The sequence below is a fragment of the Harpia harpyja genome, chromosome 3, assembly GCF_026419915.1.
Source record: "Harpia harpyja isolate bHarHar1 chromosome 3, bHarHar1 primary haplotype, whole genome shotgun sequence".
In the NCBI taxonomy this organism is placed as follows: domain Eukaryota; kingdom Metazoa; phylum Chordata; class Aves; order Accipitriformes; family Accipitridae; genus Harpia; species Harpia harpyja.
Genome location: NC_068942.1, coordinates 35512702 through 35539308, shown reverse-complemented (window position 1 = coordinate 35539308; position 26607 = coordinate 35512702). Strand labels below are relative to the sequence as shown.

At 36.2% G+C, this 26607-nt stretch overlaps 1 protein-coding gene across 5 annotated transcripts in view; it reads left to right on the top strand.

Moving 5' to 3' along the window:
- Positions 1-26607, top strand: part of LRRC4C (leucine rich repeat containing 4C) — a 565233-nt gene that overhangs the window by 430760 nt on the left and 107866 nt on the right. For all 5 annotated transcript variants that reach the window (XM_052781909.1, XM_052781908.1, XM_052781907.1 and 2 more), the window contains exons 3-4: positions 18706-18792; positions 19962-20100. The gene's annotated coding sequence lies outside the window, so the exon portion shown is untranslated. The remainder of the gene's footprint in view (positions 1-18705; positions 18793-19961; positions 20101-26607) is intronic.

Genomic DNA, 26607 nt, shown 5'->3' with positions numbered 1-26607 from the left:
CTAGCAGACGAGTGCCATAGGCACTTTTAATCGAATTGAGGAGCTGATAGAAAGAGGCAAAGTGTATGCTGAAATCCTGCTGTCTATCTGCAGCACAAGTCTAGCAGACAGGGACAGCAAAATCTTCGGACACTCAGTAAACCCCATAAGAGGTCTCCAAAGGGACTGCTTCTAGGACTTGAACCGTAACCTTTTTCTCTGTGGGTGTCACAGTCTGTCTCACCGCACAAAATGCTAGCCAGTGCTCTAAAGTTGATGTTGCCTGTGACACTGGCACCTTTCCCCTGAGAGGTAAGATAAACATGCTAATCTATTTCATATAGGTGATAAAGAATGCTGTCTTCTTGCTGGGAAAGGTGGAGCATTTCCTCCCACTGGCTTACTAGTAAAGGGTTTTCTATACTGATACCACTGCAGCAATGCATATAATGTGCCCCCATATATCAAAACATAATTGTTGGCCTGCCAGTCCATACTGTAAATTGCTTGGGAGAAAAGCGCTAGCATTGTTGCAATTGTAAGGGGAAGAATGAGCGCCATCCTAGTTGCTGCAGGTGACTTGTAAGAAAATATTAGAATAATGTATAGGTCTTTGCCTGAAATTTTGTTAAAGGGGTTGGGAACGTTCTCCCAGGAATATTTTTTGTGGATTTTTTTTAAATTAAATTCTGCACAACTAAACAAGATAGGCAGCAGTATTTACCAGATACTACAGGTGAGATTTTTCAAAAGGAGACTTTGGAAATTTTGAAAATACAGCTGGCATTGTTTCGCTGAAATTTTCTGCTCCTGCAAATGAGGAAGGATGTATTTTTACAGGCTGCACTATTGAGTACAAAATGAGGTATTTTGATGAAGGAGATCAGGACATTGTTCATGTCACTTAGCCATAGCAAAGATGCATCCAGAAAGCTACTTTGCAATGAAAACCAAAATATTTTTGTTATCTGCAAAATTAATGTAAGAGTGTCTGAGAAGTAATTTGCCTGTTCATGTCCTGCAGCCACTGACCCTGGAAATCTGGAAGGATCCTTCTCACTGAGGCATTGTGTCAGGCAGATCTCATTAGAATTCATAAAAATTGAATGTTTTCCATTAAATGTTATAAGTTTGACGAATTTATTAATACCAGTAACAATTTGGGCCATCTTTTTGGTGCTGTTTGAATCAAGCTAGTCTCTGAGAGTAGAAGACTCAACTTTCTATACTTATAACACTTTTCAGTAAAATTGGAAAGCTTTGTTACTGGCCCATCTAGAGAGCTCTCAAGATTTTCAGAACAAGAAGAAATAAGAAATCTTCCTGAGTCGACTTTTCCTGAGTACACTGGTATAATTTTGAATAACTGGAAGTAGAATACCTGGATATCAGAGTAACCCATGTAGTCTAAATGTCCATGTACCAGTTGGTATTTACTTTTGCTTTAAGCCACATACTGCTCAACTAACATTTTTTACCTATACATTCTGCTGTTTTGATTGTAATGCTTGGGAACATTTGCAGTCTCTCCTGTTCACTTCAAAGTTGGTAACTTTATCAACTCTACATATGCCAGATACTGCTCTGCAGCATGTGGATGTTAAGCTGTTTAATCTCCCTGGGAGAATCTTGGTTTAAATCCATGACTAACAATCATACAAAAATATGTCCAAGACAGATGCCTTTCAACTTGTGCAGCTTTTGATATTGGGGTGTCTCAGAACTCTCCAAGTAAATTTTTTATTTCCCCCCACCCTGAAACTTATCTGGAAACAGGCTTGTGGTTTAAATACATAAAATATTTAGTTGGCTTTTCGACCTCAAGAAGACTTTGAAGATATTACTTATTTCTGTGGTTTTATCTTGAGATCTTCAAGACACAGAATTTATGGTATCAGTTTTTCACATGTGAGAGTCTTGCTGCTTCAACACTTGTTGGGGAGACCAAAACTATGCATGTGTCTTGAAAGGATAGTTCAAAACAACTCTAGAAAGATATAGATATAGATAGATAGATAGATACACACACACCTATAATATGTAAGTATATATACATGCATTTGGCTAATTCCAGTGGATAAATCAGTAATACTTTAAGTTGCTGAGAATTTATATGAACATAAGAAAAAATTAGTCAATATCTAGTATTATTGTTACCTTTCTAATGGTAGTTCTTAAAAACTCATTAAAGCTGAAACATTTACTTTGTTTCTAGATTCTAAAATTTCATTTTGCCTTTTTAGAATAATCTTTATTGTTTTCCTAACTGTGTTGCAAAGGGCCTTCTACCTCATTGAAAATAACATAACTATTTGTTTGGGAATGCCAGGAAAATTAATATATTCTACACTTAGAACAACTATAGAACTTAATTGGGGGGGAAATGAATACTTTTTATATAAAAAGGGGGTTTATTTTAAAACATTTGAATTTTAATTATTGCATTTATTTAATTTAAAATTTTCAATTTCAAATTTATTTTTTAAGTCAGTAAATGAATTTTTTTTAATATGTCAATCTCCATTTCTAAGACTACATACCTTTAAATTTTTACCTCCTAGTTGTTCTCTGCCTTGTTTTTCCTTTCCCTAAAGTAGAGGAAAAGTTTGCCAAAACATTTGTTCTGCAAAATTAATTTTCGGGTTTTTTGGGGGGTTTTTTTGGGGGGGGGTGGGGAAGTTGTTTTGTTTTTTTTTTTTAATTGAAACTCTGTTTTTCCCCTCATAGAGGAAACCTCTGCCCCGCAAAAACGAAAAAATATCCCTTGAATAAACAAATAATTTAGACATTAGTAGTTATGTGATCCAAACAAGGAAAGAGAAGTTCAGAAACATAATTAATTATATCTGGAATCCCACAGTAAGTTCTTTGTAACAGCTCTGAACCTCTCTCTCAAGACTACCATGTCTGTCCTTAATGTATTTTTGACCATTGCTTGACAGTGCTGTATACACAATCAGCAGCAAGTAAATACCAATGAGTGCAAAAATAAAGCAAAACAAAACAGTGGGACATTTGAAATATGTGTGGCTTTAGATTAAATTAGACAATGCTGTATGATCCCAGCCCATTCTGTTGCTTATATGCTAAAGATTTGAGTCCTATGGTAATTCTCTACTCACTTATTAAGAAAAAGGTGCACAGATAGCTCTGACTTAGGTCTCTTGAAGATGTAATAAACAAAGCCAAATTCTAATGAATGCAAATATTCACCATTACATTTTAGCTGATTTGTTTTATAAAGGAGGTTGGAGTGAAAAAAAAAAAACAAACCCCAAACCAAAACCAAGCTAAGAAAGGTAGGGTAGCCTTTAATTAGTCCAGGGTTTTGGTGGAATATAACTACCCAAGATGGCAATGTGACCATACAATGAACCTTAACACCTTTTCTTGTATCAGGTAGTGCAGTTTCAGAAACTACCTCTTAGTTGTAAGTGCTGTACAAGTGTCTGTATTGGGACACAGATCAAACAAGCACTAAAAAGACAACCTGCTAATTGCTGCAATAATGTCTTCTTATTGCAACACACTACATAATATTCATGACTTTGAAGATTATTTGGCTGTCACATCATTCCATTTTGGGGTGGACGGGGTGTGGACAATGACACACAGAAGAAGACAGTTTCGGTGGTACCAAAAACTGTCTAAGAGTAACTTCACCTGAGAACTGGTCAGACCACATATTATATACGTATTGAATGATAATCACAACATACAGCTGTTTATTTGGTGTAAACATTATTCTGCCATTTATTTAAATTGAGAACATTTCTGTGTTAGAAAATGTTTTTTTAGAAACACAAATATTTTTCATATTTCAGCATTTCATATTAGGCATTTCATATTTCAGTTGTTTGTCTTCATCATGTCATTGCTGCTTCCCATGTCCACTCAACATTACATTAGTACCTTTTTCAAAAGAGCGAAGGAAAGAGTGAAGGTGAGGGGATATTTACTCCTTTACACCAACAGCTTTTTAGTGGGTTGTTTGTTGCCTTTTTTTTTTTTTAAAGTTCTGTGTTCTACCAAGAGCTTTAGAGAGAATAAGCCTTTTGAATATTCTTGTAAAATATTGTTACTCTGTTCTCACTGTGATGCAGTATTTTTTACTATTTTGTATATACTAACAGAGAGGTACTTTTTGTTGCAGTCACCAGCATTTAAGTGAAAGATATGTCCTCAAAATGATTGTTAAATCAGTTATTTTTGATCATATTAGAAGTCATATTATTTACTGGGTATGCTGTAAACATTTTTAATTCACTGAACGCCAGCTAAAGCTAAAATAGTTTTTCTTTTTTCACATTTTACGTATATCTATGGTCTTTTTATGTTGGTTTTTCTATTCTTCTATTTATTATCAGTCATAATAGATGTTACAGATTTGTGTTGTGGGTTTTAGTACAAGACTTATAAGGCTCATGCTAATGCTGTCTAGACTGTTTCTATTTAGATTGTGAGAATGTGACCTACTTTCATCTCTGTCACTGCATCTGCAGATTCTTCTATTCATGTCATATTAATTTGGCCAAATTTAATGATTGTCCTGCCTCATTAGCTGGACTTGCAGGACACATATGGGAAACCTCAACCAGGCCAAAACTCATTTCTCAGTCATGCCAAGAAGGTGTCACTGTATTTTTCCAGCCCTTTGTGACCCAATGGTCTCAAGTAAATAGCTCTTCTAGTTATTACTAATGGTTGCTGAGATACATTTCGCAAAGTTTAACACAACTACTTAATGATGGTCTGTCCATCTGTGCTTTTAATGATGAGTAACTAATATCCATTCTTATGCATGCAGTTGCAGAAACAAGAATTGAATTTTAATGCTGACTCATTTTTTTCTTTGAGTATTGAATAGAAGAAAATCTTTCACTTTCAATTTGTGTCTTGATGCTACATTTGATTACAGCTTTTGCCAGAGTTTGATGCCTTTTGTTCCTTTGTAAATGTAGAAATTTCTTGAATTTTGTGCATTGCTATTTGCTGTTTTTCTTACCATCTATTCGCTAGTTAGTAAAACAGAAAGCACGTCAACATATTTCACTGAAGAAAAACTGGAGTGGACATAAGATTTTTCAGATAGCTGTGCACGAAGGCAACTAGATTTGTCAATTCAGTATTTAGATCCTCTGGAATATCTCAGCAATTGCATAGTGAAATTCCCTCAAACTCTTCTTAAAATAATGCAGTGTTATCAGCTTCAATTCTCCTATTATTTTCCTAAGCACTACTGCTTTAAATATTAATGTCTGCATGGTATGGAACATAATATTTCTTAATTATGACTGGAGAAGAAGAGAAAAATGCCTCAAGTTACACAGTTAATAGGTTAAGTTAACAATAATAAAGTTTTATGGGTAACTCCTTATTTGATCTCTCTGCGCCCAAACTTATCTGTTCTTATTTTATATACTCAGGGGAGGTTTTCAAGGGGTTGAAGAGTGAAATTGTTGCATCTTAAGATGGTAAATTTGGCTTTCTGATTTAGTTGTTGAAACGTTGCGTGCTGTGTGGAAATTATGGTTCCACAGCAAGATGTAGTTGCACTTTTTTGCTGGTTATTCTTGTCAAACTACACTTCAGTGAAATTGAAACACAATAGAATCATAGAATCATAGAATCATTTTGGTTGGAAAAGACCTTCAAGATCATCGAGTCCAACCATTAACCATGCCCCCTAAACCATGCCCTGGAGTACCCTGTCCACTCGCTTTTTGAATACCTCCAGGGATGGTGAATCAACCACTTCCCTTGGCAGCCCATTCCAATGTTTGACAACCCTCTCAGTAAAAAAATTTTTCCTAATATCTAACCTAAATCTCCCTTGCCTCAACTTGAGGCCATTTCCTCTTGTCCTATCTCCAGCCACCTGACAGAAGAGACCAACACCCACCTCACTACAACCCCCTTTCAGGTAGTTGTAGAGAGCGATCAGGTCTCCCCTCAGCCTCCTCTTTTCTAGACTGAACAGCCCCAGTTCCCTCAGCCGCTCCTCATAAGACTTGTGCTCAAGGCCCCTCACCAACTTGGTTGCCCTTCTCTGGACACGCTCTAGCAGCTCAATGTCTTTCCTGTAGCGAGGGGCCCAAAACTGAACACGGTACTCGAGGTGCGGCCTCACCAGTGCCGAGTACAGGGGAACAACCACCTCCCTGTTCCTGCTGGCCACACTGTTCCTGATACAGGCCAGGATGCCATTGGCCTTCTTGGCCACCTGGGCACACTGCTGGCTCCTATTCAGCCGGCTGTCAACCAGCACGCCCAGGTCTTTCTCTGCCGGGCAGCTTTCCAGCCACTCTTCCCCAAGCCTGTAGCACTGCATGGGGTTGCCGTGACCGAAGTGCAGGACCCGGCACTTGGCCTTGTTAAACTTCATACAATTGGCCTCAGCCCATCGATCCAATACTTCTGACAAGGAGCAATGTACATGCAAGATCAGAAGAACGTCCTGAAAGTTAGGTGCTTAGGCATTTACCTGGTCTTGCTGAACAAGGATACATGGATTGGAAAGAATTTGAGAATAACACTTTTTGTGAGTTTAGTTGGGCAGAAAGCTGAAAATACAAAACTGATGTGGAGCTTCAGAAAGCTGATTGTGAAAGACAAATATTCCTTGCCTAATCAGATGTTCTAGGTGTGGTCACTAATTATTAAACTATAATTAGTTTATGTGCACATCATTTGGATATAGGAGTTATTCAATGTGTAGCCTGGTACTAACCTATCAATAGGAAGTTGTCTTTATCTCAGCAGATGAAATAGTCCTCTGTACAAAAGATTCATACAAGAACTATAGACTATTTAAATCCTCAGGTAGAACGTAAGTGGTTTGTAAATGGTTGCTAGACCTCCTGTTGGGTTTCTACACCACTGTGTATTGTACTGAAGGGATGAATTAGGAACTTTGGTAGCAGGAGTCCATGTTCGGATTGAATTTATTATATAGTTACTGAAATACGTACTGTATTCAGCACACAGTTTTCTTCATTGCTTTGGTGTTCGAATTAAGGAAAAAGCACAGCATCCTAAAATTAGAGAATTAGCAAATTCTCATAGTACTTCAGAATCTCAGTGCTTTTCACTGATCTTATTAATTCCCCTGCTTAGATTTTTTTTTTTTTCTTGAGGAAGTGTATCTAATGTGAATATTTTCCTTGCAAATCTTTTTTAATATGAAACAGAGCTGCTATGAACATAAGTAAGTATCTCATTGTGTAAGCGTTGTATTTGGACTAGATCTTCCAAAAGTGAATGTACATTTGCAATTAGCTATGACTCACAGAGCATTAAAACTCTGCAGTGAATTAGTTTAATTGTATATAAAACACGAGAAGATGTAAAACTTAGAATAACTTTTCCAACAGCAGAAGAAAATCTTTTCTCCTTCTTAGTTAAAAAGACTCTGTCATGTTAACATTACCACATTAATTGAACAAACAGAAATCTTTAAAGCATTTATTTACAAAACTGCACTTGAAGTTGAAAGTCTCCCACCCACAGGAGATGGGATGGAACCCTAGCAAGGCTAAGTGATTCATTCAGATAGTTCAAGAAATCTGGAAACTGGATTTCCAAATGCAAGCCTGGGATGCTAAGTTACATTTTTTGAATACCACAGCTCTCAATACCCTGATTGACCTTTGATTTGTGAGTTGGCTTTTACGAAGTTTTAACTTCTAGTTTTAAAATATTATTCAAAAAGAGTCCTTGGGATGAACTTGGTGATTTTGCAGTGAATTTATTGTTTAGGATTACAGGTACAGAAAGTAACTATTTAAAGACTAGTGCTTTTGAGAATTGCATAGAACATAAGATACTCAGAATTCTTTTCCTCTGCTTTTTGGGGAAATAGTCCTTCCTTCCTTTTTATGTCAAGCACTCAGCAAGTGCCAATATCAGAAGCTTTTCATAACTGCCCAGAGCAGCCTAGAATGGTTGAGTTTACAAGGAAATGTTTGGTTTTGTTAGGTCATTTTTAAAAGAAGTCTACGAAATGGAAAACAGTTTAGACTTGAGTCCTGTACAGGTAGAGATGTGGCTTCCTCAACTGATGCCATCATAATGTAAATGTGATGCCAATGCAATGTGAGATATCATTTTTCTATATATGCCCATTCAGATAGTATGACCTAAACAATATGCTCATGTTTTCTAGTTATTTTATGATCAATGATGATGTAATGAGCTGGGTAACAGTAAGTTAAAGCCATTTGTATTTTCCACTTTCTCTCCACAGACATTTTAGTTATTAAAATTCAGTTTTAGAAAGTATGTGCTCTTTATTCTATTGAGGATTAAAAGATTCATGTATTGTAAGTGCTGAAAAAGCTTGCACTGTAGGATGATACTTGGCACTAATGCTTTTATTAAACCCAGCAATATACTTAAAGAGATTTTCAAACAGTTGTTTGTTTTTTTTTTTTTCTCCTAATAGAACCCACACAGGCATTTTCATGGGAATGACAAAGACATCGCTGCAAGTAATAGTTATTTGTAGCTTGTCATGCATCAACATTGTCACTTTTCAAATGTAGCATGAAGAGTTGAAAATCATCAGTCTGTGTCAGATACAGTGACGTTTTTCTCTCTCGTCTTCACTTTTTGCTCTAATATATATTATGATTATTTCTCTCTTTCCTAAATTGCTGATCCAAATTACAAATATTAAGAGATCTGGGTGTCTGGAATGCATTGGTCAGAAGATTAATAGGAGCGAGGATATGAATTTAAGCTTAAGTATGATTAAAGGGGTGGTATGCAGTCTTTCATCCTTTTAAGACCCAGTACTGTGTTTAATACAGTTGTTTCAAGTGAGAAAAAGGAATGGAAACCAAACAAAGAAAAGTTAGATGGAAAATCGTAATGTTAAGTACACACAGAACCATGTGAATAATAAAATACTAGCTGTGTTACTAGAATGACTTGACAGTTACTTAACACTGAATCTGACAAAGCATTGCAGAATATGATGTAGGAAATAACCCCGAAATTCTTGAGGCTGTGGACAAAACATTTATAAACCGATCGACATTTTCAAAAGTAGTTTTTAAATGTGTACATGGCAATCTTGGCAAACCAATTTTTTATGAATAAGTTATTTTATAAGTGCAGATTGTATATCTGTTAATAGTTCGGATATTGAGGCTATTGAAAGGGTTTACATTTTCGCCTTTGAGTTTGTGCAAAGCTTCCTCATTTTGAAAGACACAAAACATGAATGCACACAGTTTTTATGCAGAGATACAAAAATAATTGATCTTCCAACTCATCCTTTTAACTACAAAATCAAGAAGGAAACATATACTGTGATCAAATTAAAATAAATTTTTCTCTCTTCTCTTCCTACTAAAACCAAACTTGAACAAACCATTTTGGACCAAAAGGCACATTTTGTTTGATCTGAAATACAATGTTATATTTTGTTCCTGTCATGGATTTCTGAGTTTTTTAATGAAATTTTAAATTCAACTTCAAAAATGAGCTATTACATATGATGGCAATGAGGAGAAAGGAGGTCTGGAAAACTGGCATTTCAGAAAGAACTGAAACAACTGACATTGAAAAGAAGAGAAGAATGAGGGATGGAAATGAGGGAACAATAAAAGTTTTCAGCACATGAAAAGTTGTTGAAAACAAGAGTAATCCATGCTGACTGTGGGCAGGATATGTAGTGCGTTTACACTGTAGCAATTTTTTCAATGTTTAATATCGGGAATCACTTTCTAATAAAGAAACTGAAATATTGGACCGTAAGATAGTGGAATATCTATGACTGAATTCTTTCTGAACAAGTTAGAGTGCATATCAAAAAGGATGACAGTTTACTGTGTGAGAGAGGTAGTGAAAAAAATTTACTTGCTAAAGGGCCTAATTTTCTAAATACAAAATAGGATAGATGGGTTCTAGAGCCAAAGTAAAGTCTGTTTTTACACTCAAATCTCATAAACTTGACTTTATTTCTAAATTTTAGTGTTTCTTTTTGTATTGGTATTTGAAGTACAAACCTGTTCTTAGTTTTGAAATTGTGAACAGACTGGTTTGTACTACCTCTCTCACTTGAAAATAATATATTTCTGCTTTTTACAGACTCTCTCCAGACTCTCACAGTATAAAACAGCAGTGATTCTCCCATAGATTGCAAGAATTACTTGTTTTCCTTAACCAGCAACTATAATAAGAAAAATTAATTAAACTGGTGGCTTAAACTAACGACAATAATTTTCAAGAGCAAATAAACTGTTCAGGGTCATGTGGGAGCCAGTCCATGAGAATGAAGTGCAAAAATACCACAAAACCACTCTGAACTAAATATTCTGAAATTTTTGCCAAGGGAAACAAATTGATTTTTCCCCTGGGACTTACTTCATGCAGATCATTAGAATATGGCCAGTCCAACAAGAAGTAAATATGTGCAAATCAGAGGTTTTTCTCCAATTCTAGTGGCAAGGCAGCTATTTCTAAATTCAAAGGCAGGTTATTGTTTTGCACAGAGGGAAACTATTGCACATTTATGAGATATCCTTAAATGTGTTTTCCCCCCAGCACCACATCTTTTTCATTTGAGTGGCAGCCGAAGTGCAGAGTAATATACTGAATTAAGTGAAGGGCTAAATGAAGCAACTAACTGTTCTTTCCAAGACAATGGAGGCACTAAGTGTGATTTAGAACAGCTGGATGTTGACCCTCTTTTTGTATAGGAGTCAGGGCAGGAGAGGTAAGCGTGATCACAGAAGGTTTATCTCTGCTCCTTTTTACAGCTCCTTGAACTCATGTTATGCGAATTCATGTAACTTCCATGTGTGTGAAACATTTGCATTTCCCATTGGGAAATTCTGGGGAACCTAGGAAGGAAGGAAATATTCGTCCCTGCCTAGCCATCTTGTTGCTAAGATAGCAACCACAGCTTTATGACTGTTACAGGCCATGCTTCCTATTTTGATTTACATTTCAGGCTTTCCCTTATTGTAAACTGCAACCAAATCTGACATAGGCGAGAGTGTTTTTGGTATCGTGCCAAGCACAGATTTCCTGGGCTTGATTCCACAAGTAAAATTGTGCTGGCTTTACAGCTGTAAAGAAGCAGGTAGGACTTTACCTAAATGTTTCAAGGGAAGTATATACATCCCAGGGATGGCAACGGTTCAGCTCATAAAGTTTTACAGGGCTGCTTTCATTTGTATTACTGTGGTAAAGATTGCAGATTCTCATATCTGGTAGACGGGCTAATCTGTGTGGAAGGTTACTAAGCATGGACGTGTAGTCTTCAAAAGGTTTGGTTCTGTACTAACAAAATGACTGAAGTTTGTTTTACTCTAATACAATGTGGCTCTAAGACCCTGTTGCAGAGTAATTGTACAGCTCTTAACAGCGTCGTTGATAAAATGGTTTTGTTTTCTGTCTCCAAATTTGTGGCAAATTCACATGGCGTTAGTATTTCTTCATTTTGTCTTGTACTTTTCTAGTAACTTGAGAATTATTCAAGGATGATTTGCATGTATCAGATTTTAAGATAAGGCTGGGAAATATAGGGAATGCATGCATAAAATGTGTGCTTTGTAATTTAAGGTCATACAAATGCAAATGTTTGGAAAAGTCTGTGTGCAGCCTTTTTTCTCCTGCAAAGTGCCGTTACACAGCAACAGATTTGAGTGTCATTAGAGTGGTTATTGAGGGCAAGGAGAAAATCAAGCGTTGACTCGTGTATTTGCTGAGTTTACCTGGAATGGGGGATATGCAAGTTCATTTATTTCTGTTAGGTGATTTGAACATTTTGGAACTTGAATTCCAGTCAAGGTTATTTGTAGAAGTTTGTGGTTACATATTCTTAAAGCTAGAAAGTTTTCTCCCCCACTCCCCCTAGTTTTCTTCTGGTGCTCTGAATTAAGCTGATTTTTTGCTTTAACTCACGTAGGTGCCAAGAACAATTAACAGAGGTCAGTTTATAATGATATGCATGAAAGTTAGTCTTGCTTATTTTCTCCTACCAGCTGTGTTCTGGAGGAGGTACAGGACTGTGCTTTAGAGTTATGAAATCTTTTGGTTTTTGTTGTTGGGAATAGTTAGTAATCAGACTTGCTTTTTTTAAGACCTCGCGAAAATTGTGATTCTGTTAAGGGTTTTCATTAACTGTTATTCTGACAGCTGAAGACAACATATCCTAACGCTTTAAATAAGCCATTTAGTATAAATCAGGTACAATCCAGTAGGCATAAGTCAAAACACTGCTCTGCAATCTCACAGCTAGTCTTCCACAGGTTTGTGGCCATGTCTCACAAACATGGAAAAAAAGGCATACATAGCCAGAAGTGTATTCTGCTGCATTTTCCATCACTGTCACCTTTATTGAAACCTGTACAGGGAAAGTTCCTTGATGAAACAGCATTAAATAAAAGATCCTTTTGGAGATCTTTACAATACACAGTTGTTCTTGTAAACAGGTAATAAGAAATGAAACAATTTGGTCTCCTTTTGTTCTAGTTTTCTAATCAGTTGGTTCTGTTTCAGTTTCCTTAATGCTATGATAGTGCTGGCAGGCAGCATAGAAAGACTTTGGCAGAGTGAGACATCTCTATTGCTTGTCTGAACTTTGGCACAAGAATGACAGTTGTCAGGAAATACCTCAATTGATACGCTGATCCCTAATAGAGTTTTCATGTCTTCTGGTAATTTAATTTTCTCTTTCCTCATATTAAACCTGCTAAATTTTATTAGTATCTCCAAGCTATTTTCTCTGAGTTAATATTTAGAGCCATATTTGCACAGAAAATGATTCTTATTCTGCTTGTAAGGAGCAGGCAAAGTAAGTGTGTGTGTATACACACAGATGTATGTATGTGTAAAACAAGTAGGTGGAACCATAGCTGACAGTCATTTTATATAGGTGAACAAATAATTCAGCTTTCTAATTGAGGTAATTCTGACAAAGTCATTGTGTATACTTGCTTAAGCAAGTTAAGTAGGAACTGGCCAGTAATAGAAATATCTGAGAATTAATCTTTAGGACACGTTTGGCCTCCCATTTCAATAGACATGCATCATTCTTAGCCACAGACTATCTTACACTTTTTCCGTTTTTTCAAGTATCATTTGAAAGCATAATATTTTGATAACCTCAGTAAACCCATTTCTCAGTATAGTCATATTCTAAAATTACCTATGACTAAATCTCATAGTTTCTATCATTTTATTTGGATTAAATCTTTTCTTTCCTCTAAGAAAAAGAAACATTCTATCTTACATATCAGTATATTAGATAAACCTCTACATATTTTTTATCAAGATAAAAAAAAAAAAGTTCTTGCATTTTATCTTTCATGAAACTTCTTTTTAGCCTGACTTCTAATGATTCAGAAACATGTACCGTATCTAATAACAGCATAAATTTATGGAGGCCAGATTAGGCCAGTTTAATCTGGAATGATCCAATGTAATTTGAAATAGAAAATGCAGCTGCTTCTGACACATTTAGGTAATAGTTACACTGTACCGGTTATACTTTATATGTATTTTAAAGACTGGAATTAGAGATGAACTTTTCTATGTTGGATAATTTCATTCCTTCTAACTTGATTTTCAATATTGAATATGTCCAGGACACCAGAGAATCATAAGGAAGAGCAGGATATCAATAAAACTCACAGAAAGTAACCAGATGTCCCACGATGCCCAGCTGATAATTTTGCATCAATTCTCTTAGCTAATGTTGCTGGGATACTGGAGATACAGAGGTTCTCTGTTCATTCTTGATTCCTTGTTCCCTCCTTTTCCGTTTTTAGAGTTGCCTCTTCAGTATTTTCATTCTACAATTAGAAGTATAATATTTCATTCCGGCTTGAACATTTCTAGCACATCAATTAGCACAGATGATGCTGTTTATTCCTCTGACATCAGGTAGTAGGTTCCCATTCAATAGATATTCACAATGGTGAATTCAGCACAAAGGACAGAAAAGGCAGTGTTCCTAAGCCATTCCTCTCTCGTGGTTAGCTCCCAGCCTTTGCATTAATAATAGGGGGAAAAAAATACAAAATACTGTGGGGGGTGCTTAAAAACCAGAACAGATTGGCCAGAGACATTGTGGGCTCCTGTAGGTCTCCACTGGATGTGCCCTGAGCTGCTTGCTCTAATTAGACCTGTCTTGAGCAGGAGACTGGACTGGATGACCCTTGGAGTTTGCTTCCAACCAAAATTATGACTGTGATTTTATTTGTACCCTGTAAAGATTAATGAAAAAAAAAAACACCAAACCCAGAATGCTGTAGACAGATCATCACATACTGAAATAGTATATTTTCTCTCTTCTTTATTTGTCTTTAACTTACTTGTTTGTTCCATAAAAAGTGTAAAGATGGGGGATTTTAATACCAAGTTTTGCTAGAAGTAACTGGATAACAATTCTGAATGTTATGAAAAATTAATCATAGATGGTACAGGGCTTATTGAAAGAAATGGATTTGCTAATGAAGAGATGAATATATAAATGCTGTCTAGTTTTCAGTTTCATGTTCATCTTGACCTTCCCATACCACCTTTGCCAGCAGGCACATTGTCCTAAATTTCTAGCTTACTGTTCTCAAAGTACTCAGCGAGGTAAGACATGGTCACACTATGAGGAACATGCTTTGTGCATGCCGTTAAATTCCTGACCAAATTAGAAAGTTTAGTTCAGGTCCTTTGATCACTGTCTTTTGTATAATGACAAAAAAATGACAGTGCAGTAGTTGAATTCTACTTACATGATTGTATTTTGCCTACTAAAATTTTAAAAGAAATTCAACAGGAATGCCAATTCTTGTTCTTGGTGTGAAAATGCTATGTGGTACTACTGTGAATCATTTCCCAGAAGTTATGAGGCGGGTACATTTTGGTGGTCTGTAAAATGGTTCCTATGTGATGATTTTAGACACTGTGATGAAAACACCTGCATGAATACAACTTAATGGGTTTTTTTGTTAATTTAGAGGTAATAAGCTTACAGGGGGTTTTATATTATAATATTACTAACAAACTGATATTATTGATGGGGGGCATGATCATTAGCTCCTCTGTTAGTATTTTCCCAGGAAATGTTCTGCTCTTCAATCATTATTGCTCAAACTACTGCTCTAAGAAGGAAAATTACAGTGTGATTTGTATCCTGTTATCCACTGTGTTCTAAAAGAAGCATATTAGCATGAGTAAAGTCTAGATAAGGTTTGGAAGGGCTGCTAGAAGGTTTCACACAGGGCTGGTTGCAATGGCACTACAATAATGCTTCCTGACCTGATAATTATGTTTAATAATTATTTCTCTGAATTGCTGCTGAAGTCTGACTTTAAGGTTTTTTTATTCTTGACTCCCAGTCAGAAGTTTATTTTTAAAAAATAAAATTAAAAAAAACACTGCAAAACCAAAAAACCCTAAACAGAGAGTGCTGCTGTATATGGGGAAAGAAGACAGAGAGAAGCAGAAAAATGGAAGAAGTTATCTCAACATTGCAATAATTTTAAAGATGGGGGGCGGGGGGAATGAATTTGCTCATTGTGATTTCATTTTCTGCAAATACTTGAGGAAGCAAATTTTTAGTGGAAATAACACATATAAAGTTTTGCTCATGCAAGCTAATTTTCAAAGCTATAAAAACTGTTTTTAATTATTTATAGCCATAACTTGAGATATTCTTATTCCAGAAATTCAGACTGCCTTCTTTCTCTAATTGACTCCTTTTCTGTTTTGTGTGTGTATATTTAAACCTGATGCCTCCGTTCGATCTCCTTACTTTGCTGCTTTATTTCTTTATGTTCTTCCTGAGTGATTTTAAATTTTTATATTTATGCCTTCTCTGACCCTGCAGATTCTACCTTCTCTTATTAACCTTCTTCCTCATTGCAGAGGGTTGTGCTGACACCCATACCCATACAACTGTTTGTGCATTTGACCTGTTCTTTGTTCAGATCACTTTCTCCAAGACTGATAGATGTGGTTGAATAATATGAGTTTTGTTGGTTGTTAGTAACCAGTCGATGATCCCCTAGCTTGTGCTGCCAGCTCTGTTCCACAAAAAGCAGCAAACCTGTGCCTGGGTTGTGACAGAGGTATTTCCCCCAAATGACCCGTGCCTCTGCAATCCTTCTCGGTGCCATTCAGCGCTGACAACGCGCGTGCTCTCTGCTGTGCGTTATACCGGTCTGAGTGACGCGCCGTGCAATGAACGATGTGTCATAGCTGCAAGTAGGTAGACCTTCCCTCTCTCACTTCTAGCACTTTGCCTAACTCCTCTACTCCCACATAGTTTTGTGACAAAGGGCTGGGATATATTTATATATACTTGCTCTCATTTAACCAAAGCAGAAATCCTCGCCATTCTAGAGCTTAGCATACAAGGTCTTCATCAGCATGGTTGCGCTATAAATATCCCACTTAAATACCTTACAGAATCAAATCCTGAAGGTGGGCATTGGTATAACACAGAACTAGCCCAGGGTAAACATCAATCGGTTTGCTAAAGAAAGAACGTATAAGATGCAGGTGTTTGAAGTTTTCTGCAGCAAGGTAGGGAAGTGGTACCTCAGATATTTTCTCTGTCTTAATATTAGCATGTTCTGGAAATAAATTTGAATCTGTGAGTATATTGTCTAATGCATTTTCTCTCTGCATAGAATCACCCCAGTCATTATGACAAGTTTTTGTTTGTTTGGGGGTTTGAGGGGGTTTTTTTACTGACCAGCAGGCTTAATGACTGACTCATAATCCTGCCATACACTGCCTCCCACCTAATACCATAGTGACAAGCTGCTGGTTTTCTTCTGTTCAAAGGAAGAAATAGAGCTAAAGTCTTTTGAAAAATGGGAGAGCCACCGACATCTTGGTATGATTAAGCTGATATGAATGGTGCTGACTACCTGTAAGAAATACTCCTTGCCCTTTCAAGGTTACGCATAGACCTTAAACATTTAGCACGTGTTATTTTCTATTATATTAGCAAACAAACAAACAGTGTTGTTTGAAAGGCTTTTGAAGATGGAGACATATGGGAGTTAGGTGATTAATGCACTTAGACAAAAGTGTAAATCACGGAATGTTCCAAATCCATGTGTTTAAGCACCTGAACACCTTTTAAAATCTATCCTAGAGGCTTTGTTTGTAGACCAAAGTCAGGTTTAGTGACATTTTGATGTTGTTCAGAAAAGTTTAAATTGAAGAATTTCAGCAAGCTCGAGTTCTTCTGTGAACAAGAAGAACTTCTTATCTTAAACACATTAATTTAATGGGAACAATGCCAATGCCACTCTGCCTACAAACAAGCAGAAAATCCTAGACTGTCGAGTTTAAGGACCAATGTGCATCTACCTCTCATTCCAGTGTATTCTTTTGTAGATTTAACGAGCATATACTTTGCAATAGCTACAAGCTACATTATTTAAGAATAAATCTATGAGAAATTTTCTGTATGTTTTAAGTCACAGATGTTTGAAAAGTTCTTTTATGAAAATATCCATTCCTACAGTGGTTTTGACCATAAAAAAGTGCCAATGACAACATTTAAGCATTACCGTAAGCCATGATAAACATGCATGTACACAGATCATATATGTATCTGTATAAAAGGCAGAAACAAACTAATCCTTGATTCTTCTATCTGTGGTAGTCATGCAGGAAATGAAACAGTTATTTCAATGTAATTCTGTGATTTTAATAACTACTTGAATTCTTAAGAGAATGTTAAGGGAAAATACTTGTGTAAAAAAAAAAATCACTATTATATAAAAAAATGTCAATTGATATATTGATATTTTCTTTGTTTTTATTTTCCTAAGAAAACTGGGGGGAGGGGCAGTTATAAAAAACCCCCAACAACAAATTATCAAGGGTAGTTTGATATTATCAGTATTTTTGTTTTAAACATAATTTGTCTTTAATTATCATATTTCTGGGGAAAGTTTTCAATATAAATATAAAATTGAAACAGCTTTATAACCTTACTTTTGGGAGAGATTGCATTAAATTTGTACTTTGAACCTAAATATCTCTTGTCTTCTAAATTTCTCTTCCAGATAAGGAATTCTAGTAAAATGTACTGTAGGTACTTTAGGACCAGATGGTTAATTCCTGCTTCCGGATCTATGCCTTCATATATGGAATTATTAAATGTGTTTTCCAAAAGTGATGATTCATTTTAGTTGGGTCATCTTTGGAAAATGCATTTTAAATGGGGATGGATTTAATAAATATTGCCGTACCCACTTTTGAAAATAAGGCCCACTTGAAACATTTTAAATGAAAGCCCATATCCCTTGACCTCCTGATTTTCACCAAATGTATTTGTGAACAATTTTGGGAAAATTTGAAAACTTGAGCCTAATATTCTAGTTTTCTTAATATTCCCCCTACTTACTGTCCAGGCACTATCAGTACTGTAAACTTTGATGCTAATACTACTTCTTATCTCTTAAACAACAGGTATTTTTATTAGCCTGTTGGAGATAATTTCCACCTACGTGCACAAAGGAGTGTAAAGCAAATACATTTGTAAGGAAATGCAGTTTCAATCCAAGCTAGTGAAAAGTGCAAGGAGAGAAAAACAGAAGGTCTGAAAAACCCTAAAAAGCAATTGGTAAAAGTGTTGACCAAATCCAGACTCCTGTGTATCACCTCTTGATTTTTTTTTTTTCCTCTGCTCCCAAACAATCCTATAGTCATGATGTACAGCTTCTTAAAACAATGTTTCATTCCTTGCAGGTTTTTTTATCCTCTTCATCACCAGAAATAGTCCCCTTAACAGGAAACTCTTCCCTAGATCTTGAAGATCAGATCTGATTCAGTAAGGTGAGTTTCGATTTCAAACTGTACCCTACGCACTGGGAATGAAGTTTGGAGAGGGGGTAGGAAAACTGAATCTAAAGTATCATTGATTAAAAAAATAATAATAATAATAAAAAAATATACACACACACACTTTAAATAATCATTATTCTTTCCATCATTTTCACCAGCTGTGACTGACAAGATTTCTTAACTTCTTACCAGGATTTGTAACATGCAGTCAATAAAGAATGAGAAATGTTCTCAACCACAAGTTCCTTTTAGAACTTCTCAAAGGATCCTATCCTAATGGGGACAAAGATGTTTATTTGTATTAAACTGGTTTCCTCTTATTGTCTCCAAAATATAGAGTTACAGTTTCCCCTTGTAACCTTTCCAGGGCTTAAGTGCCAATCCAACGCAAATGGGTCTGGGCTATTCTTCCACTTATACTACTTAATGAAATGAAAGTTGTGGAACTACCTGTTATGAAATAATCCTGTATTCTCTTTAGAAGTGATACCATATTGGACTAGACAGACTATTGGTCTGTTCTGGAGTGGCAGTAGCCAAGTAAATTCCAAAAGAATTTCAAGAGGCTCATTATTGTCTTAAAGTTTTTCATCCACCTCTTTAAGAAGAAACTGAAAGACGATTAAATATTTCACGTTTCATATGCTCTTTAAACGATGTACAGTTTTAATGGGAATGTGGAGATAGAAAGGAGAGCTTAACACTGGGTCAGAAAATCTAGAGAACTCAAGATGAATATCGGTCCGTTAACTAACTTACACAGTGTTTCAGAACACTTGTGAGTACAAATACAGTGCCTCCTGCCTTCATTTATTGCTAGGTCCTAAATTGTTCCCTGACTTTCATCCATCTAGTTTGAGTCAACATCTGTCAAAGTACATTTATATCACAATGCATTCAGAGATCTTAAATTATTTACTATCAGGTATTGACTGCTAGGGTATAGAAAAGAATGATAATTATTTAGAAGGGTGGGGTTTTACCCTCTCTGCTACCTTATATTTTTCCTATTTGCCTTGCTTGGTATAGTGCACATCATATTGTGGTTATGGTGTCACATCACGCACTGACACAACTGTGAAACTTTACGCTCCCTGGTCCAATTAATGGTGAGTCCATCCTGTTTAACACATTCAGAAAGTATTGTTTCTATCTTACAGGTAGGGTGACAGGCATGCAAAGAAATCAAATAATCTATCTTGAGATCATGCAAAGACTCTGGAAATACGATCCCAGTGAGTCCTGGCTATAACACTTTTGATGTCCTCATCACTGGCCACAGTCGTGCAAGCACTGACGGTAAGGAAATTGGTTCTTATGTATATTTATATGCATTATAGTATTTCAATCCATTTGAATTTGGGTAAATCTAAAAAAAAAAGTTTCTGTTGTTTTCCAATGGCCAAGGATAAGCCATTAGTGATTTAAGAAGAAAAAAAAGCAAAAAAAAAAGAGTTGAAAAAATTCACTATAAAAAGTACTTGAGTTTTTTTTCATATTGACCAATAAGGGCTAAGTGGAAATTTGTCTGGTATGTAAAAATGATGTCCAGATTTTGGGTATAGAGGATGCTGAAGATATTTAGTTGAAGTAATTTGTTTAGAAAGTTATTAGTACCTGAAAATAGATCTTGAAAATGAAAGTTATCTCCTTGGCTAATGTTATTTGTGCCATGAACTTTTTTTTTTCCATTTTGGCAATTACCTCTATCAATGATCTCTTTGCATACAACATTTCTTTTCCTCCCCAGTTTATTGAAAGCTATAACTTTCTTTGCAATCTTGCATGGTTAAAGCAAGCCATTATCCTTTTTGTGATGAAAATATAGAAATCTGCTCTGTTACTTTTTCCTTGTCTCAGAGGTTAAACTGAAGGTCTTTTCCCCATACCAGAATTTCACTTTGAATGTATGCTAAACATGAGGACGAGGTAGAACAATATGGCTGCTAGGTTGTTTCTCAGTAATGTTTTGAAGCATATGTAGTTAAGATTTAATTCTCGATAAATGCAAATTGTATTTTCCAGTCACAATAACTCCACAGGAGAAGAAATTAAGATGTCTGATACATTCATCTCTATGTCACAGTATCATACTCTTGCTATTTAAAATTCACTGAAGAAAAAAAAATGCTGTCACACTGTAAAGATATTATTTCTAAAGTGATGTATCATTCATGTCCAAGTCTAATTGTCTATATTCTTAAATTTTACATTCCTAAAAATTCCATTTAAAAGAAACAGTCCTCTTTTTCACTGTACTGACATTTTCCAACCTCAATGATTCTATGATTCTGTGATTTACAAACCCAAATATATATTAGATGGGGCATGAATATAAAATGAGGGACCATGCTCTATTCTCATCTATACCTGCATTAATCTGGAGATGCTCCATTGAAATTAAAGGAGTTATTCCTCCCTTTGGAGTGAATTTACGACAGTTTAATGTCAGTGGCAGTCAGTCCTGCAAAGGAGAGAATTTGTCTAGATTCAAGTTCTAAGGCTGAAATTAGTGCCATAGGAAAACGTCAGGACTGTTTTAGAGTGAAAACAGTTGAAATTTTGTTCTAAGCCATTTTGTGAGTCAGATATTTAATGTTGAATACCATAGTTAATTTCAGTAAAAAATGTTCACATTTTATAGGGAGTTGAAAAACATAACCATTGCCAAGAACTGGAAATGGGAACAGAAAAATACAAAATCCTTTTTATTATTATTATTATTATTATTATTGTTAATAATAATAGTAGTAGTAGTGCACAGCTTTTGTTCTTTGCTAGGGTTGCTACCCATGAAAATCACACTTTGCAATTTGATTTTGTCATGTCATAGAGGTTTTGACATGCACTTCTTCCTAATCTGGACTAATTAGTTTAAGTAAAAATTGGGATAGGATGTGAAAACACAGTACTGCAGGGCTACACGGCTACTGTTACAGCAGAGATTAAGTGTGCCCTTGATAAAATGAATACATGAAAATGTATTTCAGGGCAGATTCCACAGTCTATTTCTAACCAAATGAAGGTGAGTTAACAGTGGTTTCGAACAAATGCATTCGGGTGTGTGCATGTTGAGAGGAGCTGTTTGTTACTCAGAAACAGAAAAAGCTTGTCCTTCATTGTTTTGGGAATAACTGTAGGAAAAAAGAGTGAAGATTAATGTTGATCTTCAAGACGCTGAGCTCACAGACAGAGTTTGGAATGGAAGTTAAAATTTAAAATCACATGAAAAAAGATGCTCTGTAAAATTGTGGTCTTATTTAAGTCAGCAGAAATTTTGTCATTGACCTCAGTGGAACCAGAATTCTTCTGCTGGGTACAAAGGAAGCTTTTGCTTTCTTTAATATGTAGTTACTTTTGTGAATATGTGTATACTCTTAGGGTTTAACACTCTATTAAATGTTAGGTATCCTAAAGTCATGCTACAATAAACTTAAAAGTGTTTACCAACCAACCCTAAAGTGTAAGCTCTTGATAGTGACATAATTTCATTTATGTTCTAACGCTAGCTGTGTAATATCTATAGGCCCTAGTCAGAATTGTAACACAACAATCCCAAGAGCAAAGTTAGGAAAAAACTGTTTTGTTTTTTAATTGTTTTAGAAAAAAAAAAATCTCCTCTGCTAGTTATGAGTTGAATGCTAGGCATGTAATTCTCCTAGGCACACAGGTGAATAAGAGAATCTGAGAGCAGATTAGAAAAAATATTTTTACCAAATATGTATAAGGCTTCTTACTTTCCTCCTATGAAAAGACTTTTACGAACTTTTAAATTACAGATTCAGAGAATGGCTGAGGGTGGAAGGGACCTCTGAAGGTCATCTGGTCCAACCCCCCCTGCTCAAGCAGGACCACCTTGAGCTGGTTGCCCAGGACCATGTCCAGGCAGCTTCTGAATATCTCCAAGGGGGAAGACTCCACCACCCCCCTGGGCAACTTGTGCCAGTGCTTGGTCACCCTCACAGTGGAAAAGTGTTTCCTGATGTTCAGAGGGAACCTCCTGTGTTTCAGTTTGTGCCTATTGCCTCTGGTCCTCTCACTGGGCACCACTGAAAAGAGCCTGGCTCTGTCCTCTTTGCACCCTCCCTTCAGGTATTTATAGACCTCGGTAAGAACCTCCCTGAGCCTTCTCTTCTCCAGGCTGAACCATCCCAGCTCTCTCAGCCTTTCCCTGTAGGAGAGATGCTCCAGTCCATCATCTTCATGGCCCTTCGTTGGACTCTCTCCAGTCCGTCCACGTCTCTCTTGTACTGGGGAGCCCAGAACTGGACACGATACTCCAGGTGTGGCCTCACTAGTGCTGAGTAGAGGAGAAGGATCACCTCCCTTGACCTGCTGGCATTGCTTTGCCTCGTGCAGCCCAGGATGCCATTAGCCGCCTTTGCCACAAGGGCATGTTGCTGGCTCCTGTTCAGCTTGGTCAATCGGTTGTCTCCGCTGTAATGGAAACACTGACAAGACAGGATTCAGTTCCATAAGCAGAAATTCTAGAATGTCTTTCTAGGCAGCAGGTTGCTTTTCAGTGATGGATTGTTAACGTACAGAAGTTCTGAGAATATGGTTCCTTTCAAATATAAACAGCGAAAACTACCGTTCCGTTCCATCTTTACCAGGAACAATAGATATTATGATATTATAGAGAAATGAGTTTATTGAACAGTCACTTAAATTTCCATGTGCCAAAAATCACATGTGCTGTGGTTTTACCCAGATTTTCCTGAAAGGAGGATATGTTTTCTTTTACTTCTTCCAAGCTTCTGTGACCCAATAGAAATTACCTATGAAACAAAATTTCTCACTAGAACTGTAAACATCAGAACAAAAATATGTGAAAATGAAGTATAATAGTCAGGCAGTATAATAGTCAGCTGCTAATTTTGACAGTTATGCACCTGCTTTTAGTGTTCTTCATATTAAAGAATTGAACAATAATCAGTGAAATCACATATACAGGGAAATATGTACCATAAGCTTTCATTACATTACAAAAATCATAGTCTCCTTGTGAGATTGTGTATGACATATTTTGTACAGTCTGAGATTTTTAGGATCTCTCTTGAATCCCTAAATTGATTAGTGAGCTTGATCCTAGATCCGTGCAGTCAAAAGTACGTTTGTCAGCATTTTTTGTTCCCTTTTGAAAGTAGTAAGCCGTAAGAGGATTCAAGTACTGTCTCCATATGCAAGCAGCTTCTTGTCAGCAATGCTTAATAAAATAGAAAGAATAATATGTTCAACAGCTTCCTTTATGATTTCTTCATGTTTATTTAAAAGGAAGGCAGGGCTGCCACTGACTTAGAACAACTTGAAACTGCTTTTCACTTTACTTTGTATAAGCAAAATGTTCTGGTTTCACTCTTTTCCTTAAATTTTGGCTATGCTTATTCAATTTTAAAGGTTCGCTACTCTTTTATCTACAGGTCAGAATTGTCTTTTCTTAGGCTTTAGTCACGTTTCTCTTCCACCAAATGACTGACAATTGTGAATATCTAGTCTTTTCCACTGGTGTCGTCCAGTGCTAATCACACACAGAACTTCAGTTCTTTAACTTGCGTCATCTGTCAAGAAGGAAAAGCTGTGTTATAACAATCTGTTGTTGTCCGTATTTGTTATGTGAAGATTTGCCGGTACATACATTTGAGTTTTGTTATCCTCCCATACTCGGGATCAGGCAGTTTTGTCCCATTATATGAAAAACAACGTTCCCTTGCCAGTCTGCGTTTAGTTTTCTTCACAGCTCACCCTTTTGACTCATGATGATCTTGGTCCCTAAGATGAACCAGGACCCAGTGACCTCCGCTGTGTGTTTGGGATTTTGTACCATAGCAGGAGTGACTATTCTGCAGGCTCTAGCCAGGGCAGCTCCTTCTCCTGGAAGGAAACTCCTGGGCAAGGAGACGACCAAGTAAAAGCTGCTCTTAACACTTGCTGTCCTCCTGAGTGTGCCCAGGGCTGGGGAATGGGCACGAAGGATAGCAATTCCCTACTTTAGGAACCGAACAGAAGGCCCCGGGATATTTCCTCTGTCTCACCTTGTCAGTGCTAGTAAAACATTGCATCACCCAAAGTTTTCCATGGGGCTTCATCATCTCACCATGTTGGATGGCTCTTATGAACTGATATGTAGGGAACTTGCCCAGGAAACGTGCAAAATAAAAAATTGAAGGCAATATACAAACAATATGGTTTGGAGGCAACAACGCACAGTGTACCGCAGGAAAAAAGTCACACAAACAATTCTGTCCAGCGCTAATGATACCCTTTTAACATTTGATTAGTGAATGACGTATTGTGATAATACTAAAATATTTGTTTTACAGAGGTTTCACACACAGATGGTATGCGCGCTTGTAAAACAGATAATACAATTATATTTTTTATTTTGTTTAGTAAAAGGACATTTACCTTTTCATATAGCATGCAGTGTCATCTCATAAATATCACAAATTAGATTGCTTTAAAGTTATGTTCTAAGAAGCTAATCACTCTATCTTCTAAGTTTATTAGGTGATAAAGCATAATTGGTATATTAAAAAACCCCAAACTTTAAGAGAGATTACATCATAGCCTACAGCGTATTGCAGTCTTGATACTAATTTTGTGTTTAGTCACATCTATGCCAGCAAATACATTAACTTTGTGCATATATATATATGTACATTTATTTAAGTACTGGCATCTGTTAGAAATGTGTATTTTGATGTAATTTGAATGACATAAAAAGTACAAAATGTACAAATTTCCATCAAAAGTGAAATATTAGATTGTATCCACAGAGATACTGTAGCTATTACAGATGCTTATGTCTTAGACTCTCATTAGATCCCCAAAAGCTGTGTGTCTTCTGGTTTTGATGCCCATATATTTGTTTAATTCAGCTATAGAAACCTTCACTTTTGCTTACAGGCTTTTTAATATTAGCAGGAAATTGTTCAGGCACTTTTTAAAGAAACAGTGGAGCAGACATGGATTAGGCTGTGATGTTTTTATCCTTCTGGGAAAAGGAACAACTTTGTGGTTTTTTCGGATTTTAAGAAGTAAAAAGGAAAAGACTCTGATAAGACGTTCGTAGGCCCAAAATACACCAGCGGCATCAATGAATCAGACGGGAACAAAATAAGCTCACCAACTGAGAAAAAGATCATTACTTGTCAGCAACTTCATCTCCTATCACACTGCAACCTTCTCCAAAAATCCCCAAAGTCTTTTTTAGCATTCTTGAAAGACCATTATGTTTGGGTTATTCATTATTACTACACACTCAGTCTTTCACCCATTGTAGGTAATTTGTGTTTGCCATTGATTTCAGTGATAGTAAGATCAGATGCTAAATGATCTAACGGTGATTAAGGACCTGGTTCCAGTTGCTTAACTTATATCTGGTAGAACTTTCTCATCAGAAAGCCCGCTGAGTTGGTAGAATAAATCTGAAAGTCAATGTTAATGATTCAGTAAGTTTTATTTGAGTGAACTCAGCTAGCTTATGGATTTTATAATTCTAGAAAAACTTATGACATATAACTTAAAAATTTATTTTCTTTTGTTTTCAAGTATGCTGGTTTCACACCAAAGTTGAAGGCTAAGTAAGAATACCAAACATAACTTGGCTATTTGAGAGAGGACTGAGCAAAGCGCTAGCTCTATTATTGCATGCATGGAATAACTCAGAGTTACTGCTTAATATATGAAGTTTGCTATAATTACCATGAAAGCACCTGACTAATTCTTTTTTTGGGGGTTGTGTGGAGGAGTTAGATCTATAAATAATTTCTTTCTGATTTTGAGAGAGACAAATGCTGGCACATC